Below are 21662 nucleotides of genomic sequence, written 5' to 3' on the forward strand. Positions count from 1 at the left end.
TAACAGACCTCTGACATGCACTACTGGGACCTTATCTCCATCTACTGTATGCAGGGATTCAGATTGGGCTGGACCAGCTCTATTGGTGGTAGAGCCTTGGGTGTTAACTAACCAGGTGGCCTTTGCTAGATGCTGTTCCAATTCTTAGAAGTTCCCCCACCCAGTGCCTTCAAGGTGGTTTTAAGCAATCCATTGCACTGTTCCACTTTCCCAGCTGCTGGTGCGTGGTAAGGGATGTGGTACACCCATGTTCTCTAGCCCAGGTGTTGATAAGGCTGTTCTTGAAATGAGTCCTGTTGTTGGTCTCGATTCTCTCAGGGGTGCCATGCCTCCAAAGGACTTGCTTTTCAAGGCCCAGGATGGTGTTCCGGGCTGTAGCGTGAGGCACAGGGTAGGTCTCCAGCCATCCAGTGGTGGCTTCTACCATTGTGAGCACACAGCGCTTGCCTTGGCGGGTTTGAGGCAGTGTGATGTAATCAATCTGCCAGGCCTCCCCATACTTGTATTTGGACCATCGCCCACCGTACCACAGGGGCTTCACCCGCTTGGCCTGCTTGATCGCAGCTCATGCGTCACAGTCATGGACGACCTGGGAGATACTGTCCATGGTTAGATCCATCCCACGGCCTTATGCCCACTTATAGGTGGCATCTCTGCCTTGATGGCCTGAGGCATCATGGGCCCATGTGGAGAGAAACAATGGACTCTACACGATTCAATGTGAATCAAGCAGAAGCCATTTTACTGATGAACTATTTTCCCTATTATACAGTTTTTGCTTCCCTACATGTGATCGTGCATAATTGTTATTGGTTAAGGCCTATTTCACATGCTAATTTTTGCTTTATGATTGGCTCTTGTATGTGTGTCACATTGTCTGTCGTGTATGTCACAACTGTCCTTCAGTTTGCATTTTCTTATCCTTTGCTTGTTCCTCTTTCACATCCTCCCAAATGCTGCTTGTTCCTTTTTCACAATGAACTTTTTTCCCTGTGTACATGCTTAAGTCCTTCTGTCTTATGTGCTCTGGTTCCTCTATCTTATGGCTGGTTCATGAGATGTCCATTTTCCAGTAAAAACATGGTTTCCACATTTCTCCCTTTCTTTCCTTGAACCAGCCATATGCTGTGCATTGATTACTGCACCATTCTAGGAATACGAGTGATTAAACATGGCAAAACAATTAAAAAACAAATAAACATGCCCCCTATAGTAAGGATTTGTTTGACAATATCTTTCAAACACCCAGTAAGCCCAAATCCTTCCAACCATGTGTCTAGTCGGTGTCCTGTCATGATCTTTTTCATGTTTTCCTGTATTTCCTTAAGTCTTTTATGGATGGATACAGAATGATCAGATAAATTCATACAACACATTCCTTCAAAGTCCTCACAACCATGTCCCTGCTCTAGCAGCAAAAACTCAGTAGCAGCCCTATTCTGTAATAATGCATGCCTTACACTGTCTGCATCAACTAACATGTCAGTGATAATATTTGATGTGATGTTTAATTGTTTTGCCATCCAGCAAGCCAGCTTTTTTAAGTTACGTAAGGCTCTGGCTGCAGCGACACTTGGTGTTAATAAGGAAGTAATAACCCGTGATGGTGTTGACCAAAACTGAATCTTTCCATTACATTCAGGACCTAACTGAGACACCCTTCATCATGATTGTTGTGGTAGGTTCTTCGTAAAGTTCCTTGCAGTGTGATTTAGTAGGTCTACCTTGGAAGGTGTGAACAAAGTAAGTTTTCCCAAGAAACATGATCCCCCTATTACTCCTGATGGTATCCCTTGCCATGCCCAATCCCCACAAATTAAAAATATGCCAGGTGGTAGCCGTTCAGGTGCATCATTATTCCAAAGAGCGGCAGATGGATTGTTTACTTCATGCACAAATTGGTGTGGGCAAAAAAAATACTCATTCTGCTGGCACCCTATTTTCCGAGTTTGATTTGGAACACGTTGATGGTATTCTGGTGCTTTGGGTGAGATGTTTTGGAAATAGCTATAATTTATTTCTGGGTCTTGCTATCTGGTTCTATTAAGATGCACCAGAACACTGTAAACATTACCAAATTCAACACAACTGCCGTTCTTTCCCATTGAACCTAACAGCTCTTGGGGCTCTATTGAGATTGCATTAAGTGCCAAAAGCAAGTCCTTTGTACAATTAGCTATGGCTCCTGCTGCTTGTGAACCAGCTGATAATGTAGCAGGATGCATTGTAGCATTGCAAGTAGCAGGAATTGGTCAATTTATATATCCCTTGAATCGTTCAGGGTTAAAGTCAGGTATGCCTATCAAGCAAGTACGGAATGGGTCAGCTGGTGTAGCCATAGACAGACAAAAGGAATCCTGCTTAGTAACATTAGCAAAAGTAACCCACACATTGTGTCACGGCACTACTTCCAGATTATCGTGTGCTTTGACTGTTGTCATAAGGCTTAACAGTAAAAATGTGATCACTGAAATTTTCTCATTGGACCCCATTTTTCCTGCATTCTCTCCTTCCAGTGCGTTAAAAGCCACGACCAGTCATCCTCAGGTACCCACCATTCTTTAGCCTCTTTTGGCAAAGGAATCTTGTTCCAACACAAAACTTGTTCTACTCCTACTTTACATTCCCCTGCAGAATGTATTTCTTTACATTTTTTCGTAACAAGATTAATACTACTGCAATACCATCTTGCATCTCAAGTTAAGCATACACACAATACCCACAGTTTACACTTTCCACAGTCTGAATCAGGACATTTGAGCTGTAGCTGAGGTGAGATTTCAATTTTCAGCATCAGCACACAGGTTGGGATCACTGTCTTTCCCCAGCCACGGTTTCACCCACTTTGCAGGCACCCAGCATGATCCCCTATCTGTGGAAACACATGCATACTCCCTTTCCCAGGTTAGTAATTGCATTGGTCCTTCCCATTGCCCTGTAGCCCCGTTTATTACGCATACTTTCCCACTATCTTGTGGAGTTTCATTCAAGTCCCCTTTTAGTCCTGCCCCATGTTTTACCGCAGGAGGAACAAGATTATCCCCTGGGATACATCAATAATTCATTACATAGACAGCTTTTTCCAAGTGAGCTTGAGGCGAAAGGGACAATTCTCCCCTTTTTGTTTGTAAAGCAATTGCTTCAGGGTATGATGGGTGCGTTCCATGATAGCTTGTCCTGTGGGAGAATGTGGAGTACCAGTGATATGAGTAATACCCCACACATTGCAAAAGGTGGCAAAATTACGACTGGTATAACCCCGGGCCGTTGTCAGTTTTCAAGGTACATGGAATCCAAGGGCAGTAATAGCCATGCGTAAATGTTTTAGAACATGTTTCGTGGTTTCTCCTGTTTGTATGGTGGCCCAGACTGCAAGAGAAAAACAGTCAACAGACACATGAATAAACGGAAGTTGTCCAAACTCTGGAAAATGCGTTACATGCATTTGCCATAACTCCAAGGGTCCAAGTCCTCTAGGATTAACTGCTGTCCCCAATGGCTGATGAAGTTGTTGACAATCACTGCAAGACACCACAATAGTTTGTGCATCAGTTCAGGAAATATGAAATTGTCAGTGCAGGAGCTTTGCTGATTGATGAAAAAATTGATGTGACTGTGCTTCTTGCTGAAACTTATTTCCTGCAGGAGCAGCCCAGGCAGGAGAAACTGAGTAATCTGCTCATGCATTGCCTTTGGCTGGGCTACCCTGAAACTTAGAATGACTATAAATATGAGTAACAAAATAAACACAGTGTGTCTTTGATAAAGCAAAAAGCAAGCGGCGAAAAAGCAAATATAGGTCATCGTTATTCAATTCCTTTAAGAATGCATGTTCTAAGCAACAAGTTACTCATACCACATAAAGTGAATCACATACAACATTAATTGGCTGATCATTCAATTTTTCAAATACTACTGCTACTGCCAATAATTCTAAATACTGAGTAGAGTGGTCATTTGTTTCATATAAAACTCCCTGTTTCCACTGCCCTTTCTCTCTCCAAACATAAGCAGCCTTCCCAGTTTTGCCACTGGCATCTGTGAAAATTGTTATTCCTTGAACCAGCTTAGAAGAACAAAGGGATTTTGAAATTATCTCAGTATTACAAATGTGAACATTTGATGTCCTGGCGTATGAACACTGAGTTTGCCTGTAAACTCTAAAGCAGCAATTTGCAAGCCTCTGCTATGTCTTAGCATCCAATTTAAATATACTTGAGTTGTTGGCACAATAATTTCTGCAGGCTTGGATCTGGATATTTATATTACCCGGTTTCGGCTTTTCATTATAATATGGTCTAATAATTCCACATTATAGTTTCCTTTGGTTTTACTGGCAAAAAGATCCATTCCAATATACACAACACATCTGGCCGTTGGGCCCATTGAAAAATAACTGCAAACACATGAGCTCTTTGACTAAATATAGCTACTGCAATATTCAAATCTGGATTCCAGCAGGATGTATAGCCTTGTACAATTTTGCCCAATATTTTCAAGAGCCTTTTGTACTGCTTCAGTTAAGTTTCGAGGAGCATTAACACCTCCTCCTCCTGACAATAAATTTAACAGAGGTTGTAAATCTGAATTGGTGATACCACATATTGTCTGAACTCAATTAATGTCACTTACTATTTTTTGAACATCATTAAGGGTTTTAATAGTAGGGTTTAACTCAATTTTCTGTGGCCTTACTGTGGTTTGATCTATTATTGAACTCAAATATTTCCAAAGTGGCATCTGTTATAATTTTTCAGGTGCAATAACCAATCCCTTCATTTGTAACTGTTGTTCTAATTCTGTAATAATTTGTTCTCTGTCCAATTGCATTCCTGCAATCAAAAGATCATCCATATAATGATAAATAATCAGTTCTGGATACTGTTGCCTGAATGGTGTCAATGCTCAGGCCACAAACAACTGGCACATAGTAGGGTAATTTTTCACAGCTTGTGGCAAAACGGTCCATTCATATCTCTTGGAGGGTTCTTGCTTGTTAACAGAGGGAAGAGAAAAAGCAAAATTTTTACAATCTTCTGGATGCAATGGAATAGTGAAAAAACAATCTTTTAAATCAATTATCAATATTTCCCACTGTTTTGGAATCATACTGGGGGATGGTAATCCTGGCTGAACTGCTCCCATGTCTTCCATTACCTTATTTACTTCCCTTGAATCATGTAACAAACACCACTTGCCACTCTTTTTAGGAATAGTAAAGTAGGTGTGTTCCATGAACTTACGGATGGTGCTGAAGTGCTCCCATGTCTTCCATTACCTTATTTACTTCCCTTAAATCATGTAACAAACACCACTTGCCATTCTTTTTAGGAATAGTAAAAGTAGGTGTGTTCCACGGACTTATGGATGGTGCCAAATGCCTTTTCTGGACTTGTTCTTGCACTAGTTCTGTTATGTGGGCCAATTTTTCTGAACTTAGTGGCCATTGATCTATCCAGATTGGTTCATGTTGGAGTGCAAGCTCCTCTGGACTCAGGCCCAGAGGAAAGCCAAAGCACAGGGATTGAATTAAAACCTTTGGATAAGCTGAGATATGTGAAGCCACACCAAAGTGAAATAGAAATACAGATTTTTAACTTTTAGTAGAAATATATGCTAAGTGTTTTAAACATTGAAAAGCTGCATCAAAGAAATCTTAAAACACTGTTCTTACTGCAGCAGTATTACCTTTCACAGAATTCTTTTACTTTAGACAAAACATAGATAGAATTATACTGTTCACATTTTTTTAGATAGAGTGTTCACATAAACAGTAAGAACTGATAGAAACTGTATATGCAAATCTGTGTAATACCTATGTTATACTTGTGTAAGGCTTACAACTGTTAGAATTAGATCAGGATGGGTTAAGAAAAAAACCCTTAGAATTGTGTGTTAATCTTATTGGTCAAACAAGAAATACAATCCACACTTCTGTAAGTTTAGATAATAGAAGAAGAAGCTGTTTACTGCTTGCTGTTTGCCTGCTGCTGCTGTTACTGCTTGGCCTTATCATGTAACCCCTTTGAACTCTGCCTTCAGAAAACTATGAGACTATGAAATAAAGAATTTTAGCAGGACGGCAGCCTCCTCTGCTCTTTCACCCTTGTCTGAAAAGGAAGGGTATCCCACCAAAATCTCAACAAATGGTGCCTCTATTTTAAGGGAGAAAACTTAAAAGAATTTCCTGTTGAAGCATCTCCAAAGTAGGAAGAAAAAGGCTGTTTGGAAGAAACAGAAAAATCCTGGGAGCAAAGTGGACCTTGAAATGAAAGGTGACACGGTATCTATTTGATGCTGAAAGGAAAACATAAACCCAGCTTGAAGGATGAGCTGGAGAGAACTGTGCTGAAGTGTTGCTATGACCCAGCCCACTGCGGGGCTAGGGCAGCGAGATGCCAACCTGTTGGGGAAGATGAAACAGGAAAGTCTTATAAATATGATTGCCTGACAAAAGATTTTGGGAATATGAAAACTATAAGCAACATTGAAATGAAAGCCACCTTTTGAGATACCAAGTCTTAGTTACTGAACAACTGGAAAACAATGGTATGGCCGACTGAAGGTAATCCCCTCTTGATTGAACAATACCCTCTGCTTGCAGGCAGGTCCAAGGGTCAGAGCAGACCCTACTAGCTCAGCAGAAGGGGTCCAAAGAGTAGTTTTTAGAAGTTAAGATGTAACACTCTATGGTAATATAAGAACTCTTACAGGCTGTATGTAAATGCTATAGGATTTGTATCTTGTATTAGATTGGTTAGTGACAATTAGAATATTCAGTACAGAAGATGATTTATTTATTGTATTGTAACCAGGACTTCAGACTCTCATACTTCTTCTTCACTCTCATTCCTCTCGCTCTCTCTCTCTCTTTACTTACCCGCTTACTCTCTTGCTCTCCTGGGCCTGCTCCGAGCTGAGTCTGGCAGCTCTAAGCAGTGCCCCTATACCCACGCCCTTTGCAATAAACCGCATGTTCCAAGATCTGACTTCAGAGATCTCTCGTCTCCGTCCGTCCCGACCGACCCACCCAAGCTCCTACACCAACCAATCCCAGCCCATCCCCTGGATCGAGTTTCCAGAAGAGACAGACTCCGAGGGTGGGTCGAGGGATGGCTCAGAAACCTAAGCCGCATCCCCCCTGGGTGGTGCCCGGGTACAAGCCGCCTCCCCCGGTTTGGGAAAATTCTCGGTTACTTGGTTGTTCATTGGTTCTTTGTTATAACTCCCGCCTCTCGGTTTCCCCCAGTGGTTCTTGCTGAATTGTATCCTCCCCCTGGCTTGTAACTCATTGGTTGTTTTTCCCTTTCCCCGTGGTTTTCAAACCCCCTATAAAACTGAGGAAAAGAGTCTCGGGAGCATCCCATCCCATCCCAGCTTATGATCATCGCCATGTTCTGGTTGTGAAACTTCTGGCAATAAACCTGTTAGAAGCCAGACCAGAACAGCCTCTCTCTTCCTTTACCTCCAAACTAATGTGAACCTACATCATTGGTTCCTGACGTGTTCCCTCTGCAAAGAAGCCAGCTAGCTAGCTCAGCTAGCAGCACCCTTCTTGATGCCGAAGTCACTTCTGCGACGCACAGAAGTAACGCAGCTGGACTCTCTCTGATCAAGGGCACGCCAGAGCTCGTTCCATGAGCACAAGAACTGTGTTACTGAAGCTTACCTCTGGGGAGGAAAGGTAAGCATCCTTTGGAGTAATCTAGATGGGGAACAATACGACAAAAGAGCAGAGGCAGATTATGAACATCTAAAATATTTATTAATATGTAATAATGACAAGATCCCAAGCAAAGATTTGAAAGATCTTTTAATATATGCTCAAAAAAACTTCTCAGAAGTTAAAGCAGGCTCTGCATTAAATAAAAAAAGTATGGGACCAAATAGGTATAAAATTATTTGATGAATCCATCCGTGGAAATAAATCTGTATCAAATATACTGCCCATATGGCAAATAATTGTTGAAATATTGAATAATCCCTTCTCTAAATTCATAATTACAGTCCTTGAAATAGAATCCAATAACGAAATACTGCAAACTCCAGTTTCAAATTCTATATCGCAGCTAGACACTAATGTGGGTGGAGAGGGCTCTCAGCCAGATGGCACATACAGGAGACACATGTGCACGCGAGTTTGCATGTAGCACCTTGGGTGCAGATAGCCCACTCACAAAACCTCCACGTTCTTTAACTGCTGTTAAACTGCAGACCCAGGACCCCCCGGGACCGGCGGACATGGCACAGCCGTGTTCTCGGGCTGCACAGCTAGTTCAAACAGCTCCGTGTGAAGCCCCAGCACCTCCAGGTGCCTCTCCGAGCAAGCCGAGCGCAGCCGCTGCTGATGCTTTGGAAGCCGCAGCAGACGGAGCAACCCCCCCTTCGTCTTTGCCCCTGACTCCGCCCCATCTCTACGGGCAACAGACGGGTTTTCTGCAGGTGCTGCCGTTCCTTTCTTATTGGGATTCCCATACCCCTCCTGGCCTGAGAAAACAGGAGGGATTTTCCCTTCCCTTTGCGAAACAGCTTTACTTTTTGCCTCCACAGCCAAGAAACCCGAAATTTTTATAGATTCAAACTCGGTCCTGCTGCCTGATCCAAGCGCCAGACCTCTGTGTGTGGCCTCCTGCTGCCACCACTCACTTCTTCCCCCCTGCACGGAGCTGCTACGGTGTCCAACCTGCAGCCCATGACGGAGCAGCATTCGGCACCCGCGCTTGTTTCCCCACCATTGGTGCAGCCACTGCCTGTGCCAGCCGGCCTGCCGCTGGACCACCCTGGCCATGACCCTCTGCCCATGGTTCCTCAAATGGATCAAGTCTTCTATATTCAAGCCGGTGCTTGGCCAAAAAACTACTTCACTACAGAAATCTTGCCGGGTACCCACGATGTACAAAATGTGCGCTCACGTTATCCCAGACAACCAGCTGATGTCCCAACAACGCCATCTGCCATACAAGAACATGGCGGTGCCCTCATCACTTCCGTAAACAATGCCTACGTACTTCCGCTGGTGCCATCTTGTAACCAACAAGTTGCTCATCCGCCAGCTGCAGCACCACCTGTGGCTGCTTCTGTTATTGCACCCTCAAATACTTGACAATACACAGACACAGATACAGCCTGCCTCGGAACCCATTCTATTGCACAGAAAGGGGGGAGATGGACCAGAAAGAAACAGCTGCTGGAATAATAAACACAGAAGAATGGACAATGATTGTTCTGCTTCTGGTGAAGAAGAAAACCTATCTCTCCCTCATCAAGACACCCTCTAAGGGAAAGTCAAAAGCCAGTGACAACAGACTGGGCAGAAGTTAGACAAAAGGCACTAAAAGAAAAAGATTTTGACTTAGCCCAAGAGCCACTTCTAGCTTTGCCAGTCAGATATGGCCAAGGGAATGCCGAACCAAGATGGGTGAAGGTAGACCAGGATGATATCAAGGATTTGAGAAGAGAGATTCGAGAAAATGGGATAGGCTCACCATATTTTAAACAGCTGCTAAAAGCAGTAATTGATAATGCAGATTTAATACCTCTTGATTGCAGATACATTGCTTCATCAATTCTAACAGAATCACAATACATCCTATGGGACATGAAATGGAGGAAATTCTTGAATCAAAAAAATGCAACACATGCGGGAGGTCCCCACGCAGCACTTACAATAGCCCAGCTAACAGGCGACCCCCCCCAACGATAAGCCTGAAGAACAAATAGATTTACCGAGAGTAGTGTTAGGGGACATAAAAAAAGCAGCCTGCAAAGCTTTTTTATTGACACAGCCGGTGGGGAGCCCAGAAGGGACTTACACATCAGTAAAGCAGGGTCCATTAGAGCCCTATACAGCATTCATCGATCACCTGACACAAGCCTTGGAAAGGCAGTGTGAGGATGATGAAACCCAACCACTCTTGCTTTGCAACCTTGCATATGCGAATGCCAATGAAGAATGTAGAAAAGTCATTCGAAGCCTACCTGAACAAGAACCTACTTTATCACAAATGATAGAAGCCTGCAGCAAAATTGGCAGACCTCAGCAAATAGCTACCATACAAGCAGCTACCTTGGGAGAGTCACTTGAAAAGGATCTCAAAAGTCAGTCAGAAGTAATCGACCAGAGACTTGCAAAAACCCTTGACGCTCTCAATTTAACAATTCAGCAGAGCAATAAGGTCATGTAAGAGCCAATGAATTGACAGTAGTTCTTGTTAATACTCTGCCTAACATTTTTGAACAAGCAAAACTGAGTCATGCCTTTTACATCAAAATGTGCAAGCACTCATGTGAATGTTTCATCTTTCTAAGGATCAGGCAAAAGCAAGCGTAAGTGCCTGTCCTGACTGCCAACTTGTACAGCCTCCTGTCTCAACAGGAGCAGTCAATCCATGAGGATTGCAAAGCTTGCAATTGTGGCAGACAGATATTACCAAATACCTGTCTTTCAGGAAATTTAAAAATATCCATGTGTCAGTGGATACCTTTTCAGGTGCAGTCTTTGCTTCAGTACATACAGGTGAGACAGCCAGTCATGCCTGTCAGCATTTTTTGCAAGCATTTCCTTCATTAGGGTACCTCAAGAGATAAGAACAGGCAATGGCCCTGCATACACAGCAAAGAAATTGGCTGACTTTTTAATGGCTTGGGGAGTGTGGCACACTTTTGGTGTTCCTTACTCTCCCACAAGTCAAGCCATTGTTGAAAGAACATACCACTCTTTAAAACTTATTTTAGATCAGCAAAAAGGAGGGTTGGCACAGGCAACACCACAGACGAGGTTGAACAAAGCTCTGTATGTCTTTAATTTTTTAAACAGCTCTTTTGTAGAGCCTGATCCACCAATTTTCAGACATTTCTCTAACAGTGCAAGAGCAAAGTTAAAAGAGAATCCTCCAGTGTTAATTAGAAACCCAGAAACAGGGAAGATTGAAGGTCCATTTCCTCTAATAATGTGGGCAAACGGTTTGCTTGTGTTTCCACAGGCGGCCAACTCAGATGGCTTCCAGCAAAGAACGTGAAACCCTATCAAATGCGAAGAAACGCTGACAACCCCACAAGTAAAGAAGCAGGCACACAGATGTGAGCTGAACAGAGATTGCAACCTCTGCCTGACATCTTGCATTCTATCTACAGAAGATTGTGAACTTTGGGTGTGGGAATCAGTAATATTGTAGAATTCTTTGTTAGATGATAGTGTAAGAAGAATATGGAACTTAATCGAAAATTATGCTTATGCTTTTTTGCTTTGCTTGCTTTTGGCTATGCAGATTTACCTGTTAACCAACCTAAAGCTAACGTTTGGGTGACTTTAGCTAATGCATCAGGTTTAGATGCCATATGTCTGTCCGACACGACCCCTGAGAAACCATTTCACACCTGCTTGGTTGGTGTGCCAATGGATGCTTGGCCAATCCCGATAGAAATTGATGAAGCTTTTCAGGGTCCCTTTGTTAAGACAAATGTGTGGAACTACTACAATCCAGTAGATGCATGGGATTGGTGGGTTCCTCACCTTCCCAAGGCATCTTCTGAACCTCAGGAATTAGCCATCCTTGGTTCTACATATATGACCTTTTGTGTCAAATTTAATTATACAAACAACAGTCAATCTTTAATTAAGGATGTTACTCCTTATCACAATTTATATAAAAATCAGACTTTATGGTGCAATTATACTTCTGTAATTCATTCTGTATATGATACTCAGCGAGCCCTGTGAACGCCCGACCGAGAGGGGCGGCGCGCGGGTGGTGGCGGTGGAGTGGAGCCGCGCCCAGCCGAGACGCATGCTGGAGCAGGGCGTGGGGGAGTCATTGCTTGGGGGCCCGGCCGAGATGTGGCTGCAGCGCCTGGCATCAGCAGCGAAGCTGTGACCAGAGGAGGCGACCCGCAGAGAACTGAGCGGCGCGGCCCGGCCCAGCCCGCACGGCCCCGAACATGACCCTGGGAAAAGCACGCAGGCACGAGCAGCTCCGGCGGCCCTGGCAGCCCCAGCAGCTCCAGCAATTCCAACACGGGAGCGAGCGAAAGAGAAAGCAAGAATGCAGCGAGACAGAAAACAGCAGCCACTCAGAAAAAGGAAAAGATCATAGTAGCTAAGATTTTAGGAATGGTAAAGTGGCATAATGTTAAACAAAATTATGGTTTTATAACAAGATGTGACAACCAGCAAGGCATATTCGTGCATAGAACTGCTATTAAAAAGAATAACCCTGAAAAATGCATCGCAAGCTTGGGAGATGGAGAGGTGGTGGAATTCAAAATTACACAAGGTAGAAAAGGGTTACAAGCATTGCAGGTCACTGGGCCTGATGGTGTTCCTGTAAAAGGCAGTATATATGCAAAAAATCGTAGTCATGGTAGACAGTATCTCCATTGTAAGCCCCCCCTACAGTCTCCCTTTCCTAATCCCACCTTTCCCTTTTACCCTATGTCCTATTACCCCCAGTGTATTCCCAATCCGTTTTTTCATCCATGGTTTCCCTCACAAAACCATGTCTTTGCCAATTGTTTCCCCAAAAATCCCTTTCCAATGCTGAGGGGGGGATGAAAAGGGGGAGGGAAGAAATTAAACCCTCTCCTGCTTCAGTTTCCCCACAAAGCATGCTCGGAGAGTCCTGTCCCCCTTCTGCCAGCCTTAAGATGTTCCAGAGAATCTGTTTGGACATTTAAAGACTCAGGAGGGTGGCTTGTTTTGTTTTGAAACTGTTCTTGTTATGTTTATCCAGTTGTTTTCAATGTTAAGTTTTACATCTCTTTTTCTAAAAATAAACGGGTGAAATGTTGGGGTCTCCTCCCCCGCCGTGTAGCCCTGGGAGAGGGACCCTGAGGGGACAGACAGGGGGTTTCCCTGCCCCTGGTCAGCCTCGTTCCCATTGGTTGTTCTGTGTTTCCCTGCGTGGACAAGGACCCTCGGGTCCCATGACTGTAAGAGTTCCTCGGCAGAGCCCTGGCCATGCGGTTGGAGAAATAAACATCTCTCTGAAACATCTACCAAGAATCTGTCCATATATATTTCTTTCCACGGGACTCCTTGTTTGATACATGGTGTTACAGGATCTGCACTGTAACAATACTCCCTTTCAATTACCAGGTGGAGTATTTTTCATTTGTGGAGGTAGAGTTTGGCCTACTATCCCAGCATACATCACTGGTGGACCATGTAGCGTGGGAAAACTTACTTTGCTAACACTCAGTGCAAAAATGCTTGCTTTTATGAGACATAAAAGGTCTATTCTTCAGTATAAGCCAGATTGTAATGATGATTTTGTACCCTGAGGTCCTGTGGAAAGGCTCTCAGCAGCTCTTCTTTTACCACAACTTGCTTCAGGAGTTGCACTGAAACAGTTAGACCGACTAGGGTGTTGGCTGAGAAAGGAATTCAATGCTATTTCCCTTGCATTAAGCGATATGCTAACAGATACCAAAGATGTGCAACTTTGCAGAACAGGGCTGCAATTGATTTCCTTTTATTAGCACATGGACATGGGTGTAAAGACTTTGAAGGAATGTGCTGTATGAATTTCTCTGATCATTCAGAATCCATTCATAAGAGTATTCAACAACTGAAAGGAGGTGTGTCAAAGATTAGAGTTGATGATGGAACTTGGTTAGATAATCTGCTTGATGGATAGAACTTAACAACATGGGTGAAAGAGCTTTTAAAGATGGGTTTTTACATATTAGTTATCATTATAGTTGTGTTAATAATGGTGCCTTGTTTACTTCAATGTTTCCGGCAAATTATCAACAAAGCTATTAAGGAAGTCTTCATGGTTCAAACAAGAGGGGGAGATGTTGGAGTGAAAGCTCCTCTGGACTCAGGCCCAGAGGAAAGCCAAAGCACAGGGATTGAATTAAAACCTTTGGACAAGCTGAAATACATGAAGTCACACCAAACTGAAATAGAAATACAGATTTTTTAACTTTTAGTAGAAATATATGCTAAGTGCCTTAAACATTAAAAAGCTGTAGCAGAGACCTTAAACACAGTTCTTGCTGCAGCAGTATTACCTTTCACAGAATTCTTTACTTTAGACAAAACATAGATAGAATTAAACTGTTCACATTTTTAGATAGAGTGTTCACATAAACAATAAGAACTGATAGAAACTGTATATGCAAATCTGTGTAATACCTATGTAACACTTGTGTAAGGCTTACGACTGTTAGAATTAGACCAGGATGGGTTAAGAAAAGGAAAACTAGAATCGTGTGTTAATCTTATTAGTTAATTAGCAAATATAATCCACACTTCCATAAGAAAAATTGTTGAGTATATAGAAGAAGAAGCTGGTTTTTGCCTGTTGTTGCTGTTGCTGGTTGCCTTTATCATGTAGCTCCCTTCAAACTCTGCCCTCAAGAAAGCTATGAGACTATGAAATAAAGAACTTAGCAGAACAGCAGCCTCCTCTGCTCTTTTACCCTGGTCCGAGAAGGAAGGGTCAAAAGCTCAACAACAACAGACATAATAAAACACTTTCTCCTTGCCTTTTCCACTCTGGGAGTGCCCAAAGAAGTGAAAATGGACAATCGTCCTGCCTATGTTTCTAATAAATTGCAAGGTTTCTTTAATCAGTGGGGCACCCAGCACACCACTGGCATGCCCCACTCCCCCACAGGACAGTCTATTGTTGAAAGGACCCACCAAACTCTCAAGAGGGTCCTTGACCAACAACGTGGAGGTGCAGAGGTTAATTGTCCCGTTGTGAGACTCTGCAAAGGCTCTTTACCATCAATTTCTTAAACAACTCCTTCTCAGAACCCACCCCCCCCATATTCTGATACTTTACCAATTCAACACAGGCCAAATTAAAGGAACAGCCACCGGTGTTGGTCAAGGATCCAGAGAGCTGTCAAATTCAGGGACCCTTTCCACACCTGGGGAAGGGGATATGCTTGTGTTTCCACACCAGCAGGTTTGAAATGGGTGCTGGTAAAGAATATCAAGCCCTACCTTGGACCACCACCACCAACTCCTGAGACCATAAGAAAAAACACAGCTAACCCTGACGCTGAATCAGCCAAAGACGAGACTAGTGCCGCCTGGAGGCGATGTCAACGCAAAGTGACAAGCCACATGAACATCTAATTTGCACCCCCTCCAGACTGGTTCAGTTAAAAATCCCCCTGAACCCCCCTGACCTTCCCTCATGGTTTCCCTGCCCGAATAATCCCTTACCCTTCCTATACCCTATACCTACCCTCTTTTTTTGAAAAGAGGGGATGGAAAAGGGAAATTGATAAAGGGAGAAAGAACATTTCCAGTTTCGGGTATTCTCGAGTGATTCGACGGTCCTTAACAACTTTGTTTGAGACCCTTACAGAGACATCTGTCCTGACTCCCCCATGGAACCTGGCACCTGTCACCCTGCCATCTCCTAGATGTCCCTAATCTGAGCAAGTACCCAGAGACGCTGCTGTGGCTGTGGATGCTGTGGCTGATAAGAGCATGGAAATAGCAGCCTCAGTAGCCCAGAAAGGTCCACTGCACCCAGCACCATCGGAGGAACTCAGGACTTGTTGGGACATTGGGAACTCGGGGGAGGGGTTGCCTCCCTCCAGAGGCTTTACGGGTGTTTCTGGTTGTTCTGCCATCCATTCGTTGTTTAAAATACTGCCACAACCCTGGACGCTCACTGTTAAGATCAAAATACCCTTTCCCCGCTCATAGAAAGGGGAAGAACGGTTCCCACCTTAGTTAGTTCCAAGTAATTGGGGGAGGCCTCCTTTTAAAGTAAATAAGGGGGAGATGTTGCAGGGGCTCAGTGCACTTTACACCCCCCTAAAAGTTGCCCTCAAAGTGGTCTCTCCTTACAACACTGTGCTAGAAAGCTCTCCCTTTGTCTAGATTCTGCTGGTCACTGGCCCTCTCCTCCCTCCCATCCCTTTTCCCATTTGCCCCTGTTATGTCACCCAACCTTGCCTCTGCCCCCTAGCCCTCAGACTATTGGTTTTGGACGCTCTGTCTGCCTTTGGGAGCTCTCAGGATAAAACTGGCGTGGGCTTTCAGTTCTGGGTTCTTCTTGCCTCCTTCAGGTGTGTTGCTATCAAACACCTCGGAACCCCTCTCCCCTCTTTATCCCTGGTTTGTGCATAAACTCTGTGTGTGAGCGGCTCTTTGTGATAACCTGTGAAGGTGAGATTGTGTGCACACGTAGGTGCTAGGAGAGCGCCACCTAAGTGGTTCATGAGGGACCCAGCAGGGACAAACATGGCACTGATCCACCAAAGCTCTCATTCTATAATCCGTCACCAGATGATCCACACTGGGGAGAAGCCCTGCTCCCAGGCTGGAGCAGCCTGGCCTCGGAGGACTACACCCTGTGGAAGACAGACTCATGGCATGGGAGGACTGTGTGCCCGTGGGAGGGGCTCACGCTGCAGCAGGTGCGGTGTGGCTGCTGCTCATGACAGTGGGCCCATGCTGGAGAAGTTCACGGAGAACTGTCTCCCGTCGGAGGGACCCCACGGCCTCACAGGGGAAGGACTCCTCTCCCGGAGCAGCAGAAGGAAGTCTCAGTGATGAACTGACCAAACCCCCGTGCCCTGTCTCCCTGCGCTGTCAGTGGGAAGGAGGGAGAGGCTGGGGGGGGGGGGGGAAGGTGTTCTAAGGGCTTACTTTATTTCTCATTATCCTCCTCTGGTTTAAGTTGAGCCTGTTTCGCCCTTGGAGTGTTTTCTCCTGGTCCTTATCTCACTCATGAACCCTTCGTTAATTTTTTTTTTCCTTTTCCCTCCTCTGCCCAGCTGTGGCAAGGGAGGGTAAGCGAGGGACTCCTGTGGATGCCTGGCATTGGGCCAGTGTCAAACCACGACACTAGGATCATACTGGTGGAGACTGGAACCTTACTGGGGCAAGTGGCTGTGACTGGGAATGATTATGAGCAAGCTGAGGGCAACTGGGCTATACTGGGAGTGTCTGTAACCGCACTGAGGGTGACTGGGAACACACTGAGAGCAACTGGGAGTGACTGGATCTACACTGGGGGCAACTGGGATTGACTGGGACCATGCTGGGGGAGACTGGGATACTACCGGACACATACAGGTATCATACATGGAATAACTGGCTCTGTGCTAGGGGCAACTGAGAGCAACTGGGATCAGACTGGGAGGAACTGGTACCATGCTGGGGACAACTGGGATCATACTGGGAACAATTGAGTCAACACTGAGGGTGACTGGGGTCATACTGGGATCATACTGGAAGTGACTAGGAGCATCCTGAGGGCAACTGGGATATACAGGGAGTGACTGGAATCATGCTGGAAGCTACTGGGAGACACTGCGAGACACTGGGAGTGACTGGGATCATAGAGGAACCATAAAGGAAGTTACTGGAATAATACTAGGAGTATCTGGAAGTGACTGGGATCATACTGGGAGTTACTGGGACTATGCTGGGAGCAAATGGCATCATACTGAGGGTGACTGGGTTCATACTGGAATCATACTGGGGAGGACTGGAGCCACAGTGGGAGTGACTGGGATCATACTGGGAGAAACTGGGACTTTACTGGGAGTGCCTGGAACTATACTAGGGGTGAACATGTGGGACCATGCTGGGATCATAGTGGGAGTGACCAGGGTCATACTGGGATCATACTGAGTGTAACTGAAAGTGACTGGGATCATACTGGGGGTGACTGGGAGCCCCAGGGCCCATGCTGGGAGTGACCTGGGCCCCCCTGGGGGAACTGGGGGAACTGGCCCAGCCGGGGCTCAGGGTTGTTCTCCCCCAGGGCTGCCCCAGGTCCTGCTGCCACCCCCGGCCCCAGAGAGCCGAGGGACAGGGGAGAGCCGAGGGACACGGAAGAGCCGAGGGACAGGGGAGAGCCGAGGGACAGGGGACAGCCAGGGAACACGGCCTGGCCCAGGGACACTGTGCTCCAGCACTCTGGGCTGTTGTGGCCGGGGCGTTGCCCTTGGGCTCCCAGGACAGGCAGAGGGGGCAGAATCCCCTCCAGGAGCTGTTGTTCGCTTTAAGCTTTGGTGCCAGACATTCCTGCGGAGCCACCTGCAGTGGCCGGAGCCCGGCCGGTGCCTGGCGCCACCAAAGCTGCTCTGTCAGTGCCCTCCTGCCCCGGGCAGGGCAGAGAACACCGAAGGAAAGGCCCGAGCTCGGCTCGGGGCAGGGAGAGGGCACTCCCCGGCCTGGGGAAAGGATTGGGATTTATGTCCCATTGAATTGCAGCAGGGATTTGATTGGCCATAAATTCCAATCATTTCCCCATGGAATTCCCATGGCAATGGGCTGGGGGGAGATCCATCCATGGAATTCTCACCTGACTGGGATGAGAGTGAGATCCGCCCATGGAAATTCCATGGGAATTCCTGCATTCCCAAGTGCCCCATTCCTGAATCCCACATTCCCATAGGAATTCCCCTCCCCCTCCCACACCCACCTTTGTGCTCCAGAGCCTCCTGACCACATCCGATGTATTTTGGGAGCTCTTCCACACAGGTGTGTCCCAGGTAATGCTTCATCTGCTCTGCCAGGATCCCTTTGGATTCCCAGCACCTCTGGGGGATCCAGGTGGCACTGTCCGACACTGCAAAGCTCCTGGATCCCAGCTGGAAGGAGATGAAATCCCACCCATCGTAGCCATGGCGGTGGGATCCATGGACACTCCATTGGACAGGTCACAGCTGGAAACCACCTGCACCGTGGGGAGACCTGGGAACGAGGAGAGAACGGACCCATGGAGTCGTGTCCCAGCCCCACGGAGCCCCTTGCAGCTCCCTGGATTCCTATGCCACGCACACAGATCCCATCCCACTCCCACAGATCCCACCCCTAGAGATCCACCCCATTCCCACAGATCCCAGCCCCCAGCTCCCCCCCGTCGCCCCACTCTGGTTGTACAGGCCCTGTCTCCAGGTCACTGTCAGCCACGTGCCAGTTCCTCTCCTTGAGCCAGGTCTGGCTATCCCAATATCCCGGGTCTGGCTATCCCAGTATCCTTGCTCGGCTCCCCCTCCCATCCCCATGCCTGCAGCTCCATCCGGCCCCGCTCACTGTGGCAGCGCTCGGAGGGGGTCCCGTCCACATCCCCGTGATCAGGGACTGGGGGACCCCAGGCCAGGCTCTGACAGCGCCACTTCCAGGTACTGCAGGGAGTGGAGAACTGGGGGGACACAGAGATCTGAGGGGGTGGGAGTTTGGGGATCCAAGGGGGTCCACAGGTCAAGGAGAGGAGGGACTTGAAGAGCTGGGAGAGCTGGAAGGAGGTTCAGGGGCTCAGAGTCAAGGAAAGGGGGTGCAGGGACTGGGAGAGGTGGGGTGGGGTGTCCAGGGAATTCTGTGCCCAGGAAAGGGGATGCCAGGGGCCCTCAGTGTGAGGGAAGGAGGGTCTGGGGGCTGGGAAATACAGGAATGGGGGCCCAGGGGTCCCAGGGTCAGGGAAAATGGTGGGTCTGGGGGCTGGGAGAGGCAGGGTGGCCAGGAAAAGGTTGCATTGGTGCCGGATAAGGGGGTGCAGGGGGGCCTCAGTGCCAGGGAAAGGGGTAAAAGGACATCCTGGTTCTCAGGAATGGGGGTCCAGGGCAGTCTCAGGGTCAAGGAAAGGGGAGTGCAGGGACTGGGAGAGGTACAAGGGAGTTCCAGGGGATCCCTGTGCCCAGGAAAGGGGAGTCCAGAGTTTCCCAGAAAAGGGGGGTGACAGGGTGGGGACACCCGCCTTGTCCAGGAACGGGAGTTCAGGGGGTCTCTGGTTTTGCAGAAAGGTGGGGCTGGTGGCTGGGAAGGCAGGAATGCGGGACCGAGGCGTTCCAGGGCATCCCAGGATCCAGAACACAGGAAGTCTGGAGGCTGGGAGACATGGGAGAGCCAGGAAAAGGGGAGCAGGGGGGTCCTCATTTCCGACAATAGGGGATTCAGGGGGGTCCCTGTGAAGGATAAGGGGAGCAGGGGAGTCCTGGTGCCAGGAACGGCAGTTCAGGGGGGTCCCAATCCCGGGAATGGCAGCTCAGAGGAGTCCCAGGGGGTGCCAAGGTCCCACTCCCCCCTCACCGCCCCAGGAGCCCCCAGCCCCAGCGCTGGAGCCATCGCGCTGCTCCGGGCAGATCCCGGCGGTGCAGGTTGGGAGATGCGGCAGTGCCCGAGGGAGGGTGGGGGAATGGGGGGATCACTTCCAGCTGTCCCAGAGAAGGCTCTGTAAATCCCAGTTAATCCCAGTCGCTCCCAGTGTGTCCCCAGCCACCCCCAGTATGGTTACACACACTCCCAGTATATCCCAGTTGCCCTCAGCATGTCCGTAGTCATTCCCAGATGCTCCCAGTGGTCCCAGTAAGGTGTTTGTTATCCCGGTATCATACCAGTCACGCCCTGTATATCCCAGTTGCCTCCAGCATGCGTCCAGTCCTTCCCAGTTACTCCAGTTTGCTTGCAGCATGATCCCAGTTGCTCTCAGTTGCTCCCAGTAGCCCAAAGTGTGATCCCAATAGCTCCCTTTCAACACCAATATGATCCCAGTTGCCTCCAGTATAATCCCAGTCGCATGCCAGCACTCCCAGTATGGTCCCAGTTGCCTCCAGCATGGTTCCAGTAGCTTCCTAGATCAACCCAGTCAGTCCCAGTATGATGCCATTTGCTCCCAGCATGCTCCCAGTTGCTCCCAGTCACCCCCAGTATGGGGGATGATATGCATGCTGCGTTTCCCAGTCACTCTCAGATACTCCCAGTATTAGTCCAGTCACTCCCAATAGGATCCAAACATGACCCCAGTGTTCTCCCAGTCACTGCCAGTATGAACCAGTTGCCACCTACAGGTTCCAGTTGCTCTCTTTCACCCTCACTTTTGCTCCAGTCACTCCCAGTCTCTCCCAGTTCCCTCCAGCATATTCCCAGTTCCTCCCAGTTGCTTCCAGCATTATCCCATTTGCTCACAACCACTCCCAGTCAGCCTCAGGGTAGTCGCACTCACTGCCAGTATGATCCCAGTCACCTCCAGCATCATCCCAGTTCATCACAGTAGAAGCCCAGTTGCTTCCAATCACCCCCAGCATGCACCCAGTCACTCCCAGTTGCTCCTAGCATGATCCCAGTTGCTCCCAGCTGCCCCCAGTCACCCTCAGCATGATCCCAGTCACTCCCACTGTATCCCATTTGCCCCCAGCATGGTCTCAATTGCCCCCCAAAGGCTCCTACTCACTCCCAGTATGATCCCAGCATGATCCCAGTCTCCCTCAGTGGGATCGCAGTCTCCACCGGCATGGGCCCAGCTACTCCCAGTATGATGTCAGTACGATCCCAGTACAGCCCAGTCACTGCCAGTATGATGTCAGTACGATCCCAGTACAAAGCAGTGACTGCCAGTGATGCCACTCCTGGGATCCCCCAGCCCTCTCTGCGTTCCCCCTCCCGGCTCTCCAGGCTCCGAGAGGAGCCCCAAGGGCTCCAAGTCCCCACCCAGGGTCCCCAGCAAGGCCCAGTTTGGATGTGCAGCCCCCAATGTTCCCAGTTTCCCTCTCCTTTCCCCGGGCCGGGATCCCCCGCCCCCAGCGGGTGGGAGCAGCCGAGAGCCCCGCGCTGCCCATCCCGACCTGTCCCGGCTCCATCCCCGCTGCTCCCGCGGGCTGCGAGGGGCTCGGCAACGGGGGAGGGGGACGGGGAGGAGGAGGAGGCGGAGGTGGGACTGGGGAGAGGCGGGAGGAGGAGG

The 21662-nt window shown here is 47.8% G+C and overlaps 1 long non-coding RNA gene across 1 annotated transcript; it reads right to left on the bottom strand.

The window, feature by feature from the left end:
• Positions 1 to 491: 491 nt before the first annotated feature.
• Positions 492 to 21637, bottom strand: LOC120412086. The gene is made up of 3 exons (XR_005604748.1): positions 20320 to 21637; positions 18408 to 18679; positions 492 to 3521 (listed from the first exon to the last, which is right to left on the bottom strand). It is a non-coding gene; the product is annotated as an uncharacterized LOC120412086 (long non-coding RNA).
• Between the last annotated feature and the right edge of the window lie 25 nt (positions 21638 to 21662).

The sequence above is a fragment of the Corvus cornix genome, unplaced genomic scaffold, assembly GCF_000738735.6.
Source record: "Corvus cornix cornix isolate S_Up_H32 unplaced genomic scaffold, ASM73873v5 scaffold10, whole genome shotgun sequence".
Taxonomy (NCBI): Eukaryota; Metazoa; Chordata; class Aves; order Passeriformes; family Corvidae; genus Corvus; species Corvus cornix.